This window comes from Dermacentor variabilis, chromosome 3, assembly GCF_050947875.1.
Source record: "Dermacentor variabilis isolate Ectoservices chromosome 3, ASM5094787v1, whole genome shotgun sequence".
Lineage (NCBI taxonomy): Eukaryota > Metazoa > Arthropoda > Arachnida > Ixodida > Ixodidae > Dermacentor > Dermacentor variabilis.
In genome coordinates, this window is record NC_134570.1 from 14,933,138 (window position 1) to 14,939,137 (window position 6,000).

Below are 6,000 nucleotides of genomic sequence, written 5' to 3' on the forward strand. Positions count from 1 at the left end.
GTCTAATGTTGTCTATTGAATATCCATCGCCTGGCTTTTTGAGTAGTGGAATTATTTTGGCAACCTTCCAATCTGGATGAACCCGTGCATTCTTAATCGAGTAATTTATAAAATTAAGCAAATCCTGGAGAGACAATTCGAATAATAATTTTATCATTGCTGTAGTTATGCCATCAGGATCTGGGGCTGAAGCGGGCAGCATCTTTACCTCTCTCATTAATTCTTCTAATGTGACCGTTATGTACTCATTAGCTGGTTCAGGTGCCGGTATATGATAGGGGCGAAGTGATGTGAATCGACGCTCTAAGGCTTTTGCAATATCCTCCAGTGACTGCACTAATTCACTGGAAGTTAAGCTAACTGACTCTACATTTATTGGGCCTGAAACAATCTTTTTAGACCGTGGAAACCGAAATAGGGCTTTATTATTACTAGACTGCGATAGGTAACTGTAACGTTTGGTGTTATAATTTTCTTTCGCTTTGTCAACTGTCTGCCTGAATGTAGCTGCAGTCATTCCAATTACGTGGACATTGATTATACAATAACTTTCTCCAGGCTGCCTTTCTTCTTCTATATTTGCGTGCACAGTCCGGATTCCACCATGGCGAATAAGTACCACCTTTAGTTGACTGCATACTGAACTTGCATATTTTATAACTGTCACTTAGCACTTGACACAAATTAACTGCCTTAACTTCATCATTTAGGCCAACCTGTTTTTCTAAAGCTGATCACAGTGAAACTTGAAATTTACTATAGTTAACCTAGGTGCGGACATGCTTTTCAACCAAATTAATTGGGCGCGTTATTTCAAAAGTTATTGGCAGATGGTCGCTATTTGTGGCCGAGGTAATAGCAGACCAGGAGGAAATTACACAGCCCGAACTGGAAAAAGTTAGGTCTAACACCGAACGCGATTTGCCGGATACATAAGTTGGGGTTCTCGAATTCACACAATTAAGGTTATTTGACGAAACCCAGTCTAACAATCGTTTACCACAAGAGTCGGACCGATAACCCCATGATACGTCGTGAGAATTAAAATCACCAGCTATGATTATATCCTTTCTGCATGCTGCAACCGCGGCATCGAGACAGCCTGTATTGTGGACTCCTGTAGGGAAATAAACATTGATTATAGGAAATGGTGCGCATCCAGAAAGCGTTACATCCAATGCTAGAATCTTACTTTCAGTGGAGAATGACTGGTGACTAATTTTAGCGCTATGACAAATTTTTGTTGAGATGAAAAATGATAATCCCCCTCTACAAGAAGGACGATCTAGACGAAAACTGCGATAATTCTTTAAATTATAACTCTTTTCTGTGGATAACCAAGTTTCTTGCAGAATAATCAAATCAGGAGAAAGATCTTCACAGAGATATAAGAGATCAGCGGCTGCAGCAAAAATGGAACGACAGTTCCACTGCAGCACTTTCAAGCTTCCTATGTTGACAATATTCTGGCAGTATTAACTACCGTCTGTAGAATGTTGTCCTTTAGGAAATCATCCTTTGATAAGCTCTTATTTTCACTCTTTTTAGCTTTTAGTTTGTGGAGGGTAGTAGCTCTTGGGGAGTATGGAGAAGCACGACGTTTACAAGTTCTAGCATCCAAATCCATGTTCTCCATGGTATCTGAACCGGATTCGTGACTGTGAAAGCCCTCATGTTCTACATGAGTTGCGGGAGCTTCGGAGGCATCAGTACTGCGAAGCGAGGCCTCTACCGATACGTGTTTCTCTATGTTCTCATCGGAGACTGTGATTTCAGAGGCAACACTTGGACGCGCAGTAACATGCAAAAGTTGTGACAACTGAGAGGTGAGAACTTGTCCAACGGTCCCTGAAAGGTTCGTAAATAAATTGTCAAGGGATTTTGCCATAGCTTTCTCAACGGCAGCAGCTACATCACCAAGAGATGCATCCATTGCTTTGGAGTGACGAGCAGCAGCTTCAGCATAGCCATATGATTTCTCTAATGTGAGTGCACGAGCTTCATGACGCGAACACCGTTTCCGTTCTGTAATTTGTAGAATTTCGAGCTCTTGGTCTCTCGCAGGGCATTGCGCACAGTCCGCAGGGTGGGAACCTTCACACAAACAGCATCGTTCGCTCTGAGAGGAACACGTTTTTCCATCGTAGCCTTCTCCGCAAATGCGGCACCGAAGCTTTGATCGACATCCCTTAATATTGTGGCCATATCGCCAACACTGAACGCATTGCAGTGGGCGGGGAGAAATTGCTTCCACCCTGTATATTAATGGCCACGCCTTGATCTCTGACAGCCTATTTGTGCCTGCAAAGGTGACAATAACCGACTCTGTGGGGGTTCTTTGATTCTCACAAACGCGTGAACATCGGTAGACAGAGACGGCGCCTGCTGGGGAGAACATCTGCAGGACTTCGGAAGCACACAGACTCGCGTCGACTCCACGAACTAGCCCCTTAACGCAAGCTAAATGAGCAGGAATAAAAGGCCTCACCGGGTGATTCGCGAACATTTCGCACTTCAGAAGGTCGGAGACGCAGGTCTGGTCAGGTGAACAGCATAGAATGCCCCCTCTGCCAAATTGTCGGACATCGGTTGCGCTTTGGAAATGCGGGGTTGCTTTCTCTTCTTGAATCACCTTGGGATTCTTCACGCAGATGAATCCCCCATTGGTCGGCACTAGGGCCACTGGAACGCTGTTAATGCCACTGCGCAAGAAAGCCTCTATAGGCATGTCATTAGTGGGAATTAAGCGAAGCCGTCCAGAGGAAAGATATCTGGCCGGGAGAAGAAAGAGACATTAGGAACTCACAATAAGAGGAAAGTACAAAACAAACTAAAGAAAATTAAACCGCCCGATACTTGACCAATTCCCCGCAGAGAATAGGACAGGGCCACCGCTCCAGGAACGATCGAGGCAGGAAGCAGTTTTCTGGCACAATAGGCCCCGATTTGAGGGGTTGGACCAGAGCCCAGTGAACCCAGAACACCAGTGAGCTCTGGGCACTTCTTTCTCTTTCCATCAATACAATACAATAATTTCATAATAATTCATACAGTATAATAATAATTTCAATACATAATAATGTCATACAAGAATTGTAGGAAAATATGGGCCTGCAGGGCCTTACTTGAGCCCCATTCCTCAGCCACCTCCCCCTTCCCCCTTTCAATAAAGTTTACCACCACCTGGTGGTGGTGGTGGTAACAACTTTATTAACAATCCGGCAAATTCATGGCCTGGGCCTAGGCCGCCCCCGAAGAGGTCCGGAGATCCTGTCTCCTCGCCGCCTCACGGGCTTGCTGGATGGCCCATAGTTGATTTTCGAGGTTTGAGCTGCGCAACGCGGCCGTCCATCGCGCCGCAGCTTCATCTGGGGAAACTGCATTTTCTTTGCATATATAACCTCACATTCCCAGAGAATGTGTCTAAGAGATGCGTGAGCCCTGCTGCATAGTTTGCAGTTATCGATCATCTGAGTAGATGTCCGGATATATCCTCCTGAGATGGACGGGGTTGGGGAAGGTCTTTGTTTGTAGCTGCCTCCAGTCTACCGCTTGGGCCCTGTCGAGTTTGGGGTTAGGGGGCGGATAAACCCGCCTTGAGTTTTGATAAAATTTTGTAATATCACAGTATCTGGTCATTCTGTCCGTCTCTGTCCATGCCTCCGTTGGATTTCCAACCCCAAGAGAGGATTCTTCTTCGCGGGCGCGGAACGTAAGACCTCGCGCTACGCGGTGGACCTCCTCGTTGAGGTTGGGTACGGGGGTGTCGGGGGACGTGTGAGCCGGGAACCATATAATGTGTCGTTCCTCCGTCTCCTCGGAGGTGACATAGTTCGCGTTGGCTTTGAGTATAGCCTCAGCCTTCCGCGACATTCTGCCTTGTGCATAGTTTCTGACCGCCGTCTGCGAGTCACTGAGTACGTATCTACAACTGGGGTTAACGATGGCTAGGGCTATCGCCACTTCTTCCGCTACCTTGGGGTTTTTTACACGTATGCTAGAAGAACTGACCAATTGTTTCTTGGTATTGAGGACGGCCACTGCAAAAGCACGCCGATCCTCGTATTCTGCCGCGTCTACGTACAGCGCTTCCTTGTCCCTACCAAAGGCTTGGAGTAAAGCCTTGGCTCTACTCTCTCTTCGACCCTGATTGAATTCGGGGCTCATGTTCTTAGTGTCATTTTTTTTTACCTGCGCTGACTATACGAGTGTATAGTCATCATCATCATCAACCCATTTTATGTCCACTGCAGGACGAAACGAGACGTTCATTTGAGGGATCGCCATGGCCGTTTGTGCGCAGTTGTACTTCGGTTCCCTCGCTGATGCAGCTCGCCGAACGGACACGCATAGCGCAACACCGCGATTCGACGCCACTATCCAAGTGCCGCGGTGGTGGCCATGATTTTGTTTATTTGAACAGTTTCAAGTGGTTTCGAATGGGTATAAAAAGAAATCATCCGGAAGTACTAAAGCCTACCGCGCGCCCTGACGTTTTCACCACATATGTTGCGCGTGAGTGAGTGAGTGAGTGAGTGAGTGAGTGAGTGAGTGAGTGAGTGAGTGAGTGAGTGAGTGAGTGAGTGAGTGAGTGAGTGAGTGAGTGAGTGAGTGAGTGAGTGAGTGAGTGAGTGAGTGAATAAACTTTTATTGGGTCAAGCAAAACGCGATAAAACGCGCACCCGGCTAATCCCACGACGGGACTGACAGATCTAGCCTGCCGGCCCGATCGCGGGCACTCTGGACGGCCAGGATTCGGTCCTATAAGACGGGACTTCGCAGGAGCGCGTCCCACTCTTCCTTGGTGAACATTCGGGCCCAGCGACCCGCACTCCCAGAGCACATGAGGCAAAGTAGCAACCTCACCACAGGCCACGCAAGAACAATTCGGATAAATCTCGGGATATATATATGTTGTTAAGGGACGCCGGATTTGGGTAGGAGTTCGTTTGCAAGAGTCTGAGCTTGACCGCCTGCGGCCTGCTTAGCTTGGAGTGAGGCGGTAGGAAAACCCTTCTCTAGATCTAAGTAAAATAATTTAGTAAATTCATTGTGCGTGATAGGAGTGTCTCTTTGTCCTGGGAGAGAGTTGCCCGATCCGAGGGCAGAGCGGTCGGTAAAGCCACGCGCAGCCTCGTGGGCAGACTCGTTGAGGTTCAGAGGAATCCCCTCAATCTCCCCGACGTGGGCAGGGATCGAACCAAAGGATGGAGTGTATCACCACACACGCCTCAATCGCGTTGCGGTATGCTCTCTCCTACATTTTTCGTTCTTCCATGCCACCTACCTACACGAATCCATTTTTTATAGCTGCAGTGTAGCATGAAAACTACACTTTCCACACTGGTTTGGATGAGTGTATAGGCTGCAAACGACAAACAAGCAGGCTGGCGTCGCAAATGCGTGGCGCCATTCTGTCTGAGACTGTCGGCGCTGATATAGCGACGATAGTGAATGTTCGCTGCAAGCACTAGTAGCGAAGTGCTGGTGTGACCATGTTGCACAGAGGAGAGTGAGCTAATTTTCCAATAAGATAAAATTAGCTTACTTACGGATGGTGCTGGCCGTTTCATACTCCGCGCTGTATTATATACATTGAGAAGTTGTCTTCGTGCACTGTGCATTTTCAATGTTATCGCTGCAGTTGGCCTAGATTGTTTCAGGCGAGGGCATATACGCAGGCAGTATAAGTGCGTACAGGCGAAGTGCGGAGTTAGGCGCTTTTCGTCTGCTGATGCGGAAGACGACGCGCTGTCTGCTGTGATTGGCTACAGCCCAGCGAGCCAAGTGCAAGTGCAGCACGCAACGTCATAGCCTCTGCTCGACACTACACTCGTCTACACGAGTTTGCACGAAGTGTAGGTAAAAAAAAAAAGCCCCTTATGAACGAGAAGAAAGGAAACCGAGTGGCCGGATTTTTATTGGCCATATTATAAGTAAACAAACAATGGTGTTGTTGTTGCATGTCATTGTTGGCTTACAATATATATATATATATAT

The 6,000-nt window shown here is 47.4% G+C and overlaps 1 protein-coding gene across 1 annotated transcript in view; it reads right to left on the reverse strand.

Annotated features, from left to right (window-relative positions):
• The window catches only part of LOC142575173 (uncharacterized protein C1orf50 homolog), a 26,328-nt gene extending 20,629 nt beyond the window's left edge, over window positions 1–5,699 (reverse strand). The window contains exon 1 of the mRNA XM_075684257.1: window positions 5,553–5,699. The gene's annotated coding sequence lies outside the window, so the exon portion shown is untranslated. The remainder of the gene's footprint in view (window positions 1–5,552) is intronic.
• Window positions 5,700–6,000: the final 301 nt, after the last annotated feature.